The sequence below is a fragment of the Triticum dicoccoides genome, chromosome 3B, assembly GCF_002162155.2.
Source record: "Triticum dicoccoides isolate Atlit2015 ecotype Zavitan chromosome 3B, WEW_v2.0, whole genome shotgun sequence".
Lineage (NCBI taxonomy): Eukaryota > Viridiplantae > Streptophyta > Magnoliopsida > Poales > Poaceae > Triticum > Triticum dicoccoides.
In genome coordinates this window covers 786,996,958-787,014,419 of record NC_041385.1, presented here as the reverse complement: position 1 = coordinate 787,014,419, position 17,462 = coordinate 786,996,958, and positions in this window count along the sequence as shown.

Sequence of the window (17,462 nt, the reverse complement as noted above, 5' to 3'; positions counted from 1 at the left end):
TCCAAGAAGCAACCCAAGCGCCGACGTCAGCGGCGCCGCTCTAAATCCCGCCAAAGCAAAAACGGCGAGTCCGGCACTGGAGACAACAAAACCCTGGATAGTGCCGAAGACAACCCCCTCCAGCAGGATTCAACGCAGGAGGACGGAGGAGCCAGCCCTCATGAGAGAGCGGCAGACAGGGAGGTCGAGGACGACAATTATATGCCTCCCTCCGAAGACGAGGCAAGCCTCGACGACGATGAATTCGTCGTGCCAGAGGATCCCGTCGAACAAGAGCGTTTCAAACGCAGGCTTATGGCCACGGCAAGCAGCCTCAAGAAAAAATAGCAGCAGCTTAGAGTTGACCAAGACTTGCTAGCCGACAGATGGACTGAAGTCCTGGCGGCCGAAGAGTATAAACTTGAACGCCCCTCCAAGAGCTACCCAAAGCGCAGGCTGCTACCCCAACTAGAGGAGGAAGCAACTAAACCTACATCACCAGTGTACGATGCGCCCGATCGGCCACCCCAGGGCCACGACAGAGAGGCCTTTCGGCCCTCAACTCAAGCCGCACCCCGGCGCCGCTCCAAAAATACCAGAGCACGGGGAAACGCAACAGACCTGCGAGACATATTGGAGGATAAGGCAAGGCAAACAAGATCGATATACGGATCGCGTGGGTGCCCCACGTCGCGTGACGATAACCGTCATGCCGGATATGATAAATACGGCCAGGCCGAACACAACAGACAAAGCTCATCCGAGCTACGTCATGATATAGCCCAGTACAGGGGCGCCACACACCCACTATGATTCACAGACGAAGTAATGGATCATCAAATCCATGAGGGTTTTAAACCCGTAAACATCGAATCATACGATGGCACAACAGATCCCGCGGTATGGATCGAGGATTATCTCCTTCATATCCACATGGCCCGTGGTGATGATCTACACGCCATCAAATACCTCCCGCTCAAGCTTAAAGGACCAACTCGGCATTGGCTTAACAGCCTGCCAGCAGAGTCAATTAGTTACTGGGAGGACCTGGAATCCGTGTTCCTTGACAACTTCCAGGGCAATTATGTGCGACCACCAGATGCCGATGACCTAAGCCACATAATCCAGCAGCCAGAGGAATCGGCCAGACAATTCTGGACACGGTTCCTAAGCAAGAAGAATCAAATAGTCGACTATCCGGACGCCGAGGCCCTTGCAGCCTTCAGGCACAACATCCGAGACCTAATGGCTTACCCGGCACCTAGGACAGGAAAAGTCGAAATCTATGGCAGCCCTCACGACACTCATGACCCGCTTTTGCGCGGGAGAAGACAGCTGGCTAGCTCGTAGCAATAACATAACCAAGAGCCCTGGCAATTCAGATACCATGGACAACAATGGCAGGTCACGTCGCAACAAGCACAAGCGCCGCATTAACGGCGACAATACTGAGGATACGACAGTTAATGCCGGATTCAGAGGCTCTAAAGCCAGTCAGCGGAAGAAGCCATTCAAAAGAAACCCTCCGGGCCCATCCAGTTTAGACCGGATACTCGATCACTCGTGCCAGATACACGGCACCCCCGAACAACCAGCCAACCACACCAACAGGGATTGTTGGGTGTTCAAGCAGGCAGGCAAGTTAAGTGCCAAAACCAGAGACAAGGGGCTATAGCGATGACGAGGAGGAGCCCCAGCCGCCGAACAACAGAGGACAGAAGGGCTTCCCCCCGCAAGTGCGGACGGTGAACATGATTTACGCAACCCATATCCCCAAAAGGGAGTGGAAGCATGCTCTCAAGGATGTCTATGCGTTGGAGCCAGTCGCCCCAAAGTTCAACCCATGGTCCTCCTGCCCGATCACTTTTGATCGAAGGGACCACCCCACTAGCATCCGTCACGGCTGATTCGCCGCATTGGTCCTAGACCCAGTCATTGACGGATTTCACCTCACTAGAGTCCTCATGGACGGTGACAGAAGCCTGAACCCGCTTTATCAGGATACAGTGCGAAAAATGGGTATAGACCCCTCAAGGATTAAACCCACAAAGGCAACCAGCTGTACAGGCTCGGTTACACTCGAAGTGGTCTTCGGATCCCCGGATAATTTCCGAAGCGAAGAGTTAATCTTCGACATAGTCCCATTCCGCAGTGGCTATCACGCCCTGCTCGGACGAACCGCATTCGCAAAATTCAATGCGGTGCCGCACTATGCATATCTCAAGCTCAAGATGCCAGGCCCTCACAGAGTCATTACGGTAAATGGAAACACCGAACGCTCTCTTCGTACGGAGGAGCACACGGCAGCCCTGGCGGCGGAAGTACAAAGTAGCCTCTCAAGGCAATTTTCCAATCCGGGTGTTAAACGTTCGGACAACGTCAAGCGCACCCGAAGTAACCTACAACAAAACCGGCTGGCACGTTCCAAGCAAGCATAGCAGTGCGGCCCCAACCCCAGCCCTCGCCAGATGGCGATAGCGGTACCACACGTACATAATTATGCTTTGGAAATACCATGGGCATAAGGGGAGGGGCACAACCACGGCACGCCCAGAATGCGGCTCAACCGCACTAGGGGATCCCTATTCTACCGTTTCCTTTTTTATATATACTTTCAGGACCCAACTATCCGAAAGACCTGTCCGGCAATACACTCGCCGAACACACGATGCAACAGCCAGGGAGAGAGCAAGCCACGTCAAATGTCCAGGTGGTCTCTATAACGAGCTAAATACCTGTTTTACTTAAAGTCTCGCAGCTTGACCCTGGAGGGGGACATGTCAAATAATCCCATCTCTTGCTTATTGCACTATTTGTATCGTTCTGCTTTCATAGCAGCCCTTTTTAATAAACAATACATAGCTCTTATCTATTATTGTATTCATCTATTTTTATACAAATATATTCAGTCATGACATTATGCAACCGTACACTTTGGTACGACCAATACACCAGGGGCTTAAGCACCCCATAACATGGTGTGAGAAGACCGAACACTCTCATGAGTGCGGCACCCCGAACTTATAGCACTATATGCATCGGCTCCGAATCATGTCTTGGGTCAATAGTTGGGTTTGCCCGGCTCCCATGTTTTGGTACCTTACGTTCCACAATGTTGGCTAAGGTAGCGCTGGGAGAACTACTGCGATTGTGCCCCAGTTGAGCTGGGTTAACACCTCAGTAGAGAAAGCTAAAACTGACCGTCATGATAGTGTGAGAGACAGGTCGCTGTTCGTGAGGTTGAGCCGGATTTATCTGGCCTAGGCGTGGATAGCGCCCCGAACTCGGTCTTCCGAATACTAGGGGCTTCACCGAAATTTAAAATTATAGAATTCTATGGCTAAGTGAGAGTGATAAAGCATTATAAGTCCGATGGCCTTGTTCGTTGTGCTGAGTGCCTCCCTAGATGGACCCAAGAATGGGAACAAGAGAGCTCAGGTTTATCCCGAACACCCCAGCACTCGTGGCATGGGGGTAGAAGCCGACGACTTGCATGTCTCAGATTTGATAAATGGCTGCACAAAAGGTAATATTTTAAATTAACAAGCGTTGCTTAGCGCATATGAACAAAGTTTTCAGCGTACAGGATAACAGATGCGAGTCTACTAAAAAATTACATTTTTGGAGCATTCACCCGCTATAAGGCGGGCACCCTTCAGGACGCCCTCATAATACATGTCGGGCTTGCGATACTCCTTGCCCGACGGTGGCGCGTCCGTCACAAGCTTCTCGGCGTCCATCTTGCCCCAATGCACTTTAGCACGGGCAAGCCCCGATGGGCACCTTCAATACAGACAGAGCGCTTGATGCTTCAATCCATGGACAAGCGTCCACCAGCTGCCACACCAGACCAAAGTAGCTCCCAGGCATGGCTTCTCTAGGCCACAACCGAACTAGGAGTCCCTTCATGGCCTGTTCGGCCACCTTGTGGAGCTCGACCAGCTGCTTCAGCTGGTCGCTCAGGGGCACCGGATGTCCGGCCTCAGCATATTGAGACCAGAACACCTTTTCCGTCGAGCTCCCCTCCTCGGCTCGGTAGAACGCGGCAGCATCAGACACACCTGGAGAGAGCTCCGGATTCGGGTAAGTAACATATAATTCACTTTTATATGCTTGCTTTGCATAAAGAATGCCTTACCCGCCGCTATCTTCTTTATCGCCTCGATCTCCTGGAGGGCCTACTGGGCTTCGGCCTTAGCGGTTTTTGCACTCTCAAGAGCCAAGGCGAGCTCGGACTCTCGAGTCTTCGAGTCACACTCCAAACTCTTGCGTTTCTCCACGAGATCCTGGAGCTCTTGCCACACCTTCGCCACCCGTGCCTCCTACTTCTCTCGCTCGGTGCGCTCCAAGGCCGCACTGTTTTCGGCCTTGGACACCGCTTCCTTCAGGGTCGCCACCTCGGTCATGGCCCCTGCAACATTCACGTTGGTCCTGTCATTATTTGCAACTAGGTATTTCTATATACATTTACATACGGTATTACATACCCTCCTTGTCCTCAAGCTGCTTCTTGGCACGGCCGAGCTCGTTCTTGGACCGCTCGAGGTTCTGCTTCAATGCGTCGACCTCCGCAGTCAGTGCGGCAGATGTCAGCAGCACAGCCTGCATTCCCATATCGACATATTTATGTTAGACTCCTACATATATCTTTTTAGATCCTCAGTCCGGCTTTTCTTTCGAACGCAGAACTGGGCATCAGGGGCTACTTTCTATGCGGTAACATTTTTATATGTTTTGAATACATACCTCAAAGCCTGTTAGCAGGCTGGTACAGGCTTCTGTCAGCCCGCTCTTGGCGGACTGAACCTTCCGAATCACCGCACTCATAACAGTGCGGTGCTCCTCGTTGATGGAGGTGCCATTAAGCACCTCCAGCAAATTGTTCGGCGTCTCCGGTTGGACGGAGGCCGTCGGCGTTGTAGGCGTGCCTTTATTGTGAAGGCGCCGTCTACCGGACTCTGGAACCGTTGTTGGTTCCGGAGCGGTGTCTGGCCCAGGGCCGGACGTAGATCCCTCTGGGGCTTTACTGCCTTTGGGCCTGGAGTCCGGGAGGTCGCCTTGCGGTGCCTCGAGGACCACCTCCTCCTGGTTTAGTCCCTTTTGGGACTCGACCTTGGCGTTGTCCGTAGGGAGAGGGGAGGAGGCCGTCGGAAGTGAAGCGCTATTCACGTCCGACGAATCCAGGGAGCCACTCGACGAATCGCCGAGCTGAGCCTTGGGCGGACTGCATGATTGAATTCGGCGTCAGAAGGTACCATACATTAGAGGAGTGCCATGAGTTATTCTGGTATCCGGATACTTATGATTTTGCCGGGGGCTTGACCCTGGATGGCCATTCCTCCCCGCCGTCTTCGGCATCGGATGCGTAGTCCAGCAGAAGGGTCCTCCCCTTTTTGGACCCTCCGCTGGAGGGGGAGAGGCTTCTTCTTCTTCCTCCTCCTCATCCTCAGAGGCGAAGGGTGCTTCGGGGTTGTCAGGCGATGAATCCGACACCACCAGGCGCCAGGAACTCTTTCGAGTCCCCGTGGCTTTCTTCTTGGCCTTCTTCTCCAGCACCACGTGAGGTGCCGGAACTAGCAGCTTCGTCAAGCGTGCGTTTGGTGGGTCTTCTGGTAAGGGAGCCGGACAGTTAACCTGCCCGGACTTCTTCCGCCAGTCCTGTCAAAGGTAAGGGAGTTTAGATCCCACATAGAGTCAAACTATGAAAAACAAGAGTCCCGTAAAGGGTAGAATAGCTTACCTCGCTGCCTGACGCCGCGAGTTGAATCCGCGATCTTTGGTAGCGGATGCGGGGGCTTCGGCGCCCTTAAACAGCACCTTCCAGGCATCTTCGTACGTAGTGTCGAAGAGCTTGCTCAAGGTTTGGTGTTGTGCCGGATCAAACTCCCACAATTTGAAGGCCTGTTGTTGGCATGGGAGGATCCGGCGGATGAGCATGACCTGGACTACGTTGACAAGCTTGAGATTCTTGTTCACCAGCTTTTGGACGCACGCTTGAAGTCCCGTCAGCTCTTCCGAATCTCCCCACGTTAGGCCTGTCTCTTTCCAGGAGGTGAGCCATGTGGGGAAACCAGATCGGAATTTGGGGGCCGCCGCCCATTTGGGGTCGCATGAATCGGTGATGTAGAACCACCCTGATTGCCACCCCTTTATTGTCTCCACAAAGGAGCCCTCGAGCCATAGGATGTTGGCCATCCGGCCCACCATGGCACCTCCGCACTCCGCTTGGCGGCCGCCCACTACCTTCGGCTTGACATTAAAAGTCTTCAGCCATAAGCCGAAGTGAGGCTGGATGCAGAGGAAGGCCTCGCATACGACGAGATGTTGAGCATGAAGTTCGGGGCCAGATCGTGGAAATCTAGGCCATAGTAGAACATGAGCCCCTGGACAAATGGGTGAACTGGAACACCACCCTCTCATGGGGCCTAGGGGTGGGGAGAAGCTGCCCCTTGTTGGGGAGCCGATGCACGATGTCGCTGGACAAGTATCCAGCCTTCCGCAGCTTTTTGACTTGTTCCTCCGTTACGGAGGAGACCATCCACTTCCCTCTCGCTCTGGAAATGGCTGGAGAAGGTTGAGAAGGGATGTGCGGACTTGGGCGCTGGAGTTCGAGTTCGTGGAAATGGATAAGCAAAGGAGGAAGAAGGCGTAGGTAAAAAGGCAGATCCTTATCCCCTTATATGGACGGATGAAACTATGCGTCCCCACCAGCCTGATAAGACTCGCTTATCTCCCAAGCGCCATAATCAATGGCGCGGTTGGATTACCCATGCCCGTATTGATGAGAATCCCAGAATAAGGGGACACGATCTTTGCCTTGACAAGACGTGCCAAGGAAACCGCCTCGCTAAACACGCTGAGGCAGGACAGAAAAACGATTCCAATAAAGGCTTGGCCGTGGTGTGACATCACGCCACAGAATACGTCAGCAGATTGAATTTGTGTAAAGGTTATTCTCTCTATGGTGGTATGTGGAACTTATTTTGCAAAGCTGGACACTATGCGCACCGGACTTGTCGTCATTGAAGCCGCCTTCCAATAACCTTCTATGAAGTATTCGGAGGAGGAACCCGCCTTGCAATGTCGAAGACAATATGTGCGCCGGACTCGTCGTCATTGAAGCCTGGTTCAGGGGCTACTGAGGGAGTCCTGGATTAGGGGGTGTCCGGATAGCCGAACTATCACCGTTGGCCGGACTCCTGGACTATGAATATACAAGATTGAAGACTTCGTCCCGTGTCTGGATGGGACTTTCCTTGGCGTGGAAGGCAAGCTTGGCGATATGGATATGTAGATCTCCTACAATTGTAACCGACTCTGTGTAACCCTAACCATCTCCGATGTCTATATAAACCGGAGGGTTTTAGTCCGTAGGACGAACAACAATCATACCATAGGCTAGCTTCTAGGGTTTAGCCTCTCTGGTCTCGTGGTAGATCAACTCTTGTACTACCCATATCGTCAATATTAATCAAGCAGGAGTAGGGTTTTACCTCCATCGAGAGGGCCCGAACCTAGGTAAAAACATCGTGTCCATTGTCTCCTATTACCATCTGCCTAGACACATAGTTCGAGACCCCCTACCCGAGATCTGCCGGTTTTGACACCGACAATCCTCATAATCCATCTCGTCTGCATCTTGGTCAGAAGGCCCAGTTTCTTTGCTGTTCGACATGTTTCCTATGATTAAGTGTCCTCATTTATTTCTAAACGTATGAATGAATGAGAAATGACATAAAAAGAAATCTATGTGCCAGCACTTGATATGCCAACTATGTAGCACAAATCATGCCTTTATTCACGAGAAATTTCGGCATGACCTTTGCTAAAAAATGGCCATATCGAGCGCCTGAAATTCACTGGAACGGAAATGAATCAACATTCCGGCGTAACATAGGCCACTCGGATCATTTTCCAAACATGACATGTCCAAAACATGACATATGCACATATCACATGTCCAGTTCAAATTTGCATATAAACTCAGCTAATTTTGAAACCTAGCTAAATTCATAACTAAATAGATAACCTAATTAACATACTGCCCTAACTAAAACCTAAGTAAACTAACCGAAGAAACCTAGCAGAGAGGGGGGGGGTTACAGAGGGTGCAGGGGCGAGGATGCAAGCCCGACGACGGCCGGGAGGGGAGAGGAGGGAGGCGAGGGCCGATGGGTCGGGGCAAGCGCGCCGGGGTCGGGGGCGAGCGCCGGCTCCGGGGTCGGGGGCGAGGGCCAGGTCGGGGGCGAGTGTCGGGGTCAGGGTCGGGGGTGAGGGTCGGGTCAGGGACAAGCACCGGGGTCAGTGGCTAGCGCCGGCGCCGGAGTCGGGGGCGAGCGCCGAGGCCGGATCGGGCGCGGCGGTGCGACGGGGGGAAGAGAGAGTGGGGATTTGGGGGGAAAAGGCGGGATGAAGCAGGGCGAGTGAGAATTTTGGGTTAAGTGGACGTAGCAGTAGCGCATTTGGACAAAACGCACTGCTACTACCTTCAGTAGCTGTAGCGCTTTATACGAAATTCGCTACTACTAACTTCAGTAGCTGTAGCAGTTTAGGCAAAACGCGCTGCTACTACCTTCGGTACTGCCAGTTTTCCTTTTTCTTTTCCTTTATTTTATCCCACTTTTATTTCCCGAGGGCAGTGAACGAAGGAAGGGCGATATATATTGCATCATTTGACGGTTAAATATGTATGCAAAATAGGAACATATATATTACACATCATTGGACCCATGCATAATAATGGCTAAGTGTGTATACAAAATAGGAATATATATATATATATATATATATATATATATATATATATATATATATTACATCATTTTACCGATAACATACGTTTCCTCGGTGCTGACGTTTTCATTTTTGAGTCAGCTTCTTTCCCTTCTTGTTCGTCAAAGAATAATTGAGCCCCTCATTGTGACTTTGCCTTTTCCATGGAGTACGATTTTTCTTAGGTAATGTAGTATTGATTCTTCTTTTGGCGTATACTTCATCATCATCGTCATCTTCCCTCATTGGGTTGCCGTACTGATCATAGTGTTCCTCGTTGGCGACTCCATCCATTCCAATGATGTTCCTTTTGCCTCTCCTCACGACAACATGGCTGGGATTGCGCGGGTCAGTTATGAACAAGCATTGTGTCACGTGCTTAGCGTGTACCCAAGGCTCGTTTTTTGCGATAGCGTTCACGGTAGCGCTCTTGGCGTGGGGTATAGTAATGGTTGTGAAAATCTGGCTTTCTCTTTCGACATTCTTAGCCCATCTGACACGGTACATCGTCGTGTTGTGCAGTCCAGAGTAGTCAAGCTCCCAGATCTCCTCGACCCTTCCATAAAATCGTTCAGTTGCGCCGTTGTCGCTGCCGGTCATGCATTCCATCGTCACCCCCGAGTTCTGATCATCTTTGTCCATATCTTTGGCCTCCGTGTAGAACGTGTATCCGTTGATATCATATGCCTGATAGGTTACGAGGTTGGGCGAGGGGCCATGTGCTAAGGCGTATATGAGCAATCCATCCTTAGAGCCCTCCTCCGGGGGATTAGTAATAGTATGCTCTTTGAACCAATGCAGGAAAGTGGAGTTGTGCTCTCTAGTAACTTCGGCGTCCGTCCTGCATACCCCCCGGTCACGATACTTCTTTGCGATAATTTCTTTGTGCAGTGCCACGAAAGGATCTACCTCGTCTAGGTGTTGTAGCACTACCAAGTTTGCTCTGTCAAAGTCGCTGCGTCGATCTGAGTATGCCACGTGTAGTTCCCTGCGACCATTGCAGTGACCATCTCCTTCGAGCCTCCCGTCGTGCTTGTTAACGGGCAAACCAACACTAACACTAGGCGGCTGGTCTGCGCCTGCGCCATATAGAAAATTCTCACAGAAAGAGATGCACTCTTGTGCCAAATAGCCCTGGACGATGCTTCCATCCGGATGGGACATGTTACGAACGAATCCTTTGATGATCTCATTCATCCTCTCAAACGGCATCATGTTGTGCAAGAATGACGGCCCCAGGTCTATTATGTCATCCACAATATGGACACACAGATGCACCATCACGTCAAAGAACGCGGGCGAGAAGTACATCTCAAGCTCATTCAATATCACAACGATCTCTTCCTGTAGCCATTGGAGCTGCTTCACACTGATCGACTTTCGAGATATGACGTCGAAAAAGTTGCAGAGACCAATAAGCGTGTCACGGACGTGCTTGTCCATTATCCCTCTAAGGGCAACAGGTAGTATCTGTGTCATCATCACATGACAGTCATGAGACTTCATCCCGCTGAACCTTTTCTTATCCGTGTCTAGATATCTGCTTATCTTGCCACAGTAACTAGATATAACTTTGACTCCGGTAAGGCACTTAAAGAATTGATTGATCTCAGCCTGACTTAAGGTGAAGCAAGAAGGGGGGCAATAATCCTCTTTCTTTATTTTCTTGCCCTTCTTCTCCCGTGCCTCTGTCTCCGTCTCTGTCTCGTCTGACATTTTACGGGGCGGCATGTGCAGATCTTCCCTGATTTTCAAATCTTGCAAGTCTTTTCTTGCCTTCGGCCCATCCTTGGTCTTATCCGGCATGTTCATTAGTGTTGCGAGCAAGCTCTCAAGGACATTCTTACAGATATGCATTTGATCAAGGCAATGAGGTCTATCGAGTTTGTGCCAGTACTCCAAGTCCAGAACACAGACCTCGTCTTCCATACCTTCAGTAGTGGCTCCGGCGCCTTTCTTATCGTCTTTCCCGGCGTGGGGCACTCCTTCCAGTTTTTCAACAGCTTATCGATTTCGGCACCGCTCCGCTTACATGGAGGACCTCGATGCTCAGCGTGACCATTGAATAGATCTCCACGGTTTCTCCACGGGTCGTCCTGTTCAAGCCATCTTCGATGCCCCGTGTACACGATTTTCCCAGACCCGCCATCTTTCCTTGACGTTAGCTGCTGAGACGTCGTATCATCCATGCACCGCGTGCATCCGCAATATCCATGGCACACCTGGCCTGCCACATATCCGTAACCGAGATAGTCCTGCACTGTCGTGATCAGCGCGGCTCTCATGTTGAAATAATCACCTTTGCTGGTGTCCCATGTCTTGGCCGGTGTTTTCCATAACGTGTCTAACTCCTCTTGAACTAGCACCTGATACAAATTAATATTATTTCCTGGTTGTTTCGGCCCTTGAATAAGCATGCTCATGTGAATGTACTTCGATTGCATGCACAACCAGGGGGGAGGTTATACATCCATACAAACACGGGCCATGTGCTATGGTTGGTGTTCTGGTTGCCAAACGGATTCATGCCATCGGTACACACGCCGAGCACAATGTTCCTTGCATCACATTCAAAATACTGATAGAAGTTGTTCAACGCTCTCCACTGGCTTCCATCCTTCACGTGTCTCAGCTTCGGATCATCTCCATCATCGGGCTTCTTCCTCTCCGCGTGCCAGCGCATTAGCTTTGCTTCCTTGGGATCTACAAAATACCTCTGGAGACGGGGAGTGATCGGTAAGTACCATACTACTTTCTGGGGACATTTCTTCCCGGCCTTCTTGTATCGAGAAGCATTGCACACCGGACAACTTGTTTTTTCCGCGTGGTCCTTACGATAAGTTATGCAATTGTTGATGCATGCATGGTATATAACGTGTGGCAGATCAAGAGGGCACACGATCTTCTTGGCCTCATCAACACTAGTAGGACATAGATTACCCGCGGGAATAACATCCTTTAGGTACTTGAGATGCTCATCGAGGCTAGTGTCGGTCCATTTGTTTTTAGCCTTCGTCTTCAGGAGTTGGAGCGTGAAACTCAAGCGGGTCACCTCAGGATTGCAGCCATCATACAATGGAGTGTTCGAGTCTACCACCAGTTGCTCCAGCTTAGCCTCCTCTCTAGAAGCAGCTCTCTCAGTACTCGTCTCCTTGCGATTGAACTTAGTACCGACGAACTCTGCTACGTGGAGTCCATGTCGTTCTCTCCGCCGCCATGTCCGACCCCTTCTCCTCCGCCATGTCCGGCCCCTTCTCCGCCACCATGTCCGGCCTCTTCCCCGCCGCCATTATCGATCATCTCTTCGTCTTGCCCCGTGTCATCATTGCCTGCCCCGTCGGCATCCTCAACATCGTCATCCTCATCTTCAATTATCCACCGAGTATAGCCATCCATGAAACCAGTCATGAGTAGGTGCGCTTCGACACGACCATCGTCATGGGGGTCGAGCCAAACTATTCCTTTGCATTTTCGACACAGACATAAAACCTCTGTCCGGTTATTTTCTTTCATGTCCTGCACCGCCGACCGCAACCACCTGTCCACCATCGTTCCACTGACCATCGTTAACTCTGCACGGTAATAATAAACAAATTGATTATAAAAATGCATGCATGTATCAAAGTCATACAAAAATTTGGCATGACCTTCCCTAAAAATAGGACATATATGGATCTAGAGTTTGCCCGGAATTCGCCGAAACGGAAATAAATCAACATTTCGGCAAAACATAGGCAACTCAAAAGCACAATTTGGCATCAACTCATGCCACACACACAATTTCCACAAACATATCACACACACATAAACATATTTCCATTTTGCAAAAGCATGAAATTTTCATCACCTCTATCTCGATCGAGATCGAGCACACGGTGGAGATGATGTTGTAGGGAGATCAAAAGTGCACAAAGCTCTTCTTGACAAAGATAGATCTAGTTAGGGGGCAAATAGGTCACTTAACTAAATCCTACATCTACCTAGCTACCTAATTTGGGAGGAGACAACTTCAACTAGTGGAGGGGAAAGGAAAAAGAGAAAGGAGATGCATTAATGGAGGTGGTGTAGTTAGGTAGGAGTAATGAAGAGAGAGAAAGGTGGATAGAAGAGAGAGTAATGGGGGAGAAGTATTGAGGAAGAAGAAGAGTGAGAGTGGGAGCATGTGGGGGAGGTAGGGGGAAGGGAAGAGATGAAGGGGAGAGGAGGGACGGGTGGGGAAAAGGTGGTGGGTTGGTGCGGGTTAGCAGTAGCGCGGGAGCTAAAACGCACTGCTGCTAAGGAATTAGCAGCAGCGCGCTTTGGGCGACGGCGCTACTGCTAACAGGGAAAAAAAAGTGGGCCAATTTGAAATTTAGCAGCAGCGATCTAAGAAAAAAAGCGCTACTCCTACATCCGTAGCAGTAGCACGGTTCGCGCCACCGCGCTACTACTAAATGGAGTTAGGTGAACACCGCCGGTCGATATTTGTAGCAGCGCGGTTTACACCGAGCGCGCTACTGCTAAAAACTTATCAGCAGCGTGTTTCCCGCACACATGCTACTACTAATTAGCAGCAGCGCTCCTTTTTGAGCCACGCTGCTGCTAAGATTCTGTGTATAGGCTTTTCCCTAGTAGTGGACGCGACCTCTCACTGCTTCCTCAGTTGAAGCGGCGCGCCAACTGAGGGCACTGCCCGCTGCACGCCCGACATTTCAGACTACACAGTGGAGAGTAACTTTAGGGCAAGTACTACAATTAGATGACATAAGCAGGCTATAAGGATTTAAATATAGTATTTGTGCTTAGTTGAAGGAGAGAGAAGAGAAGCGGATTGTAAACTTGTAGCCGGTTGTAGCAGGAGCCCCAACATACTTTGTGAGACAAAAGGTGGGGCCATTATTAATGATATAATATTTATACTAAAGGGACTAATGGACGCCTTAATTACTCTGTTTTTTAGACAAACATTGGTGGGGCTATTATTGACTTGGACGTGGGGTTTGGGGGCCAAAGGCCTACTATTATACTTGGTCTTACTCGCACGACCGACCTGACATGCTCTACCCTAGCCGCCGCTGTATCATATGGTTTCGCACCATTCCAGATCTTAGTGCCACCACACAATTCTTCTCCAGCGCTCCTTCTAGCGTGCATCGTGAGAAGGGACAATAGTCCTCCGAACCCCGCCTTTCGTGATCCTGTAGAGGAGAGGGGCGATCAGGGTTTTGGGGAGCACTCTCCTATGACTGCTGCCAGTGACGACTTCCTCAACGACAACCTTCTTCCCCGACCTCGGTAACCTCTTCATCAACGACATGAGTGACAACATCAACCACAGCGGTTCTACTTCCTTGTATAGTATGTGATTCTGTTCTCCTGGTTTAGTCTGCATCATTACTTTGATGTTTGCAATTGTCATCATGATCTATTTACTGCTGATTCGAATTAAATCTCATAGTAAATTGCTCATATATTCAACAATCCAATCCAAAAACCTGATTATAGGCAATTTACTCTAAGTGGTTTTGCTGCGCGTTTGAAGCCGCCTAATTTTAAGGGGGTGCAATATAAAAGGTGGCGCACAAGAGCAGTATATTGGTTTCAGATCATGTACTGCTATGACGCCACTAAGGGTAAGCCTGAGGGCGATCTTAATCCTAGACAGCAGGAAGCTTTTGAGAACATGGATACCCTCTTCAAAGCCGCCCTGTGGAGTGTTCTTGACGATTCCATTGTGGATTCATATATGTCGTTTGACAGCAGCAAAGACATGTGGGTTGCGCTCGAGGCGACGTTTGGGCCCTCGGGCACTGCCAATGAGTTGTATGTCATGGAGCAATTCTATGACTACAAGATGATTGATGAGCGCTCTGTTGTTCAGTAGACTCATGAGATACAGTCACTCTCAAAGGACCTTGAGTACTTTAAGTGTGTGTTGCGGGACAAATTTGTTGCTGGGACCATCATTGCCAAGCTTCCACCTTCGTGGAACGATTTTGCTACTTCTCTGAAAACAAGAGACATTTGTTTTCTGTTTTAGATCTCATTAGCACTCTTGATTTTGAGGATAAGGCGAGAGCAAAAGACACACGTGCTTGTGTCGCTGAGGGAGCTTCTAGTGCCCACATGGTACATGAGAAGAACTTCTAGCCCAACCAGCGCCAAAACAACAAGAACAAATCTCAAGGGAAAGGAAAGTTTGATGCAAAGAACAAGCCGTCACATTCTACCAACTTCAAGAAGAATTCTCATAACGGGAAGGGATACAAACCTCAATTTTGGTAGCACCCTATAAAATTTATATGGCTGCATCTACCTGCTGTCAGCTAACCTCATGGTGCTCCAGGTATTCCTACATTCGTAACTAGGTAGAATGACCACCGCAAGATGAAATTAGCTTACTCGTACGTTGACTTGCTGAATGCAGTGCGGAACGATCCTGTCATGTGTGGAAGAGCAAACAAGGAGTGCAGCCGAAGGTGGAAATCAACCAAGGACTTATGAAATTATATATAATCTTCCTCAGGCAGGTCAGTATCCCCTTCATCCAAATGATCTTGTTTTGTCATGCCGAGCTATTGATAATGTGCTACTATTTTGCAACACCGTTTAAGTATAGCTACTGTTTTCCTATCTTGTCAGATTCAGGACAATGAATATGATTTCAGGGGAACTACACAATATGGACTCATGTTGAGTCATCTCTATTGCCTCATGTGTTTGCTGCAAATGTGTCAGCATCAATTGCAAGATGAGGCAGCTAGCTAGCTAGCTGTGGAGTTGCCAACATGCTCAAAGTGCTCGCAACATTGAGAAGAAACAAGCATGCCCAAGAAATTAATGTGTGCGCAGGGAGGCCCTTTGCTCAGAGAAGCATCGACCGATTTCTTCATTTCCACACCTTCTCACAGCTTTGTATTGGTTATAGTATGGTGAATCATTGGGATGCATAAACATGCTGAACTTTTTTTCTTCTGAATGTTAGTATGCATACCTTATCTTCTGAAGCTTAGTTTAATATGAGTGTCTGCATCCAGTACCGCATCCTCTAATTTGGTGGATGCACACAGAGAAAATAAATCTCCTTAATTTACTCCATAACCACCCTATTAAATAGGCCTAGTAACAAATCAGGTGCATGCAGTGGCCGGCGGGCACATGCATGGCCAGTCAGCCAAGTCCATGTGCCAGCTCCAATACAAAAACGCAAAAGAAGAGAGTGGTTCTTGGGAAAAAGCGAGTAGTTAGTGCAGTGGGCATTATAAACACGAACAACTTGCTCTCCCGCTTCCCCCCCCCTAAATTCCCCCCACTCCCCAATCTTCCTCACTCGTCCAGAAAACCCCCACTCACCTTCTTCCTCACTCGTACAGAAAACGCCTGTTCCTCTTCTTCCACTCCTACAGAAATCCCCAGCCCTCCTTCTTCCCCACTCGCACTGCCACTAGGCTCGTCTCTGGCTACTCTTCTCAAACCCGTGAGCTCGGTGCGACGCCCTCAAGGAAAATGGAGTCGGCTGGCGCCAGCGCCAAGAAGATGAGGCTCCCGCCAGCGGCGACGCCGGTTACAGATCTCGCACCCGGTAGCGTGGGGAGAAGCGGTGAGCCCCCCACCCGGGTGTGAGGAACCGATAGAATCTCCGGTGGACTGCATCAGCGATCTCCTGGACGTCATCCTTGAGGAGATCATCCCGCTTCTCCCCACAAAGGATTGCTGCCGCACACAAGTCCTCTCAACTTGGTGGCGCCCTCTATGGCGCACCGCGCCCCTCTATCTCGATTGTCGTCAGATATCTGTCCTTCCTGAATTTGATCTCCTTAGAGCCATCGTCTCTTCTCACCAGCAGGGCCCTGTTCAATGCCTCTGCATCCCGACACGCTACCTGCTGTCCATACCCGGCATGGTGGACGCTTGGCTGACATCCTCTGAATTCGGAAAACTCCAGCAGTTTGAGTTGTACCATTACCACAAAATTTTCATACCACAAACACACCAATAATTCGTGCCCACACCACCTTTGTCCATCTCGCGGTTTTCCTCCTCTCTCCACACTGCCACCTTCGCCCGACGCCATCTACCAGATGATCTGGTACAAATGCTTTGACTCCCACTGCTAAAAAAACTTTCACTTGTGGTGGTTTATCTGTCGAAGGCCTCACTCTATAGCATCATCCACTCTAGTTGCCCTGCCCTGGAGCGCTTGCTGATTGTTTTGGGAATAGAAACCTATATCAGTTGTCTCCAAATAAAGTCGCCTCACCTTAAAAGCATTGGAATTTGTTTTGAAGGACAGCAGCTCATCATCGAAGATGCCCCTTCACTTGAAAGGTTGCTCCTTGATAATTGTTATACACCTCACAAATAATTGTCGGCTTTGCGCCCAAACTGGAGACCTTGGGTGTCATTCGTGACCCGTTTAATGATCACAAGGAGTTGGTGTTTGGCTCCTCACTTTTTCAGGTACCGTATATTATATTCTACACATTTGTAATCATAAGCTGCATTTTTCATTTGTGCGCATAAGTTTTATATCATCTTGGAGTACACTTTGGGTACTAATATTATGTTATATGCTCAATGAAGAGTTCGTCCATTGATAGCCTATCAATGCTGCTGGATTCTGTCAAGATCATATATATCAGAATGTTTAGTTTTGATCTGGACATAATTATTGGCTTGCTGCGATGCTTTTGATCTCTGGAGAATTTATATATAGAGGTGATGATTTCATG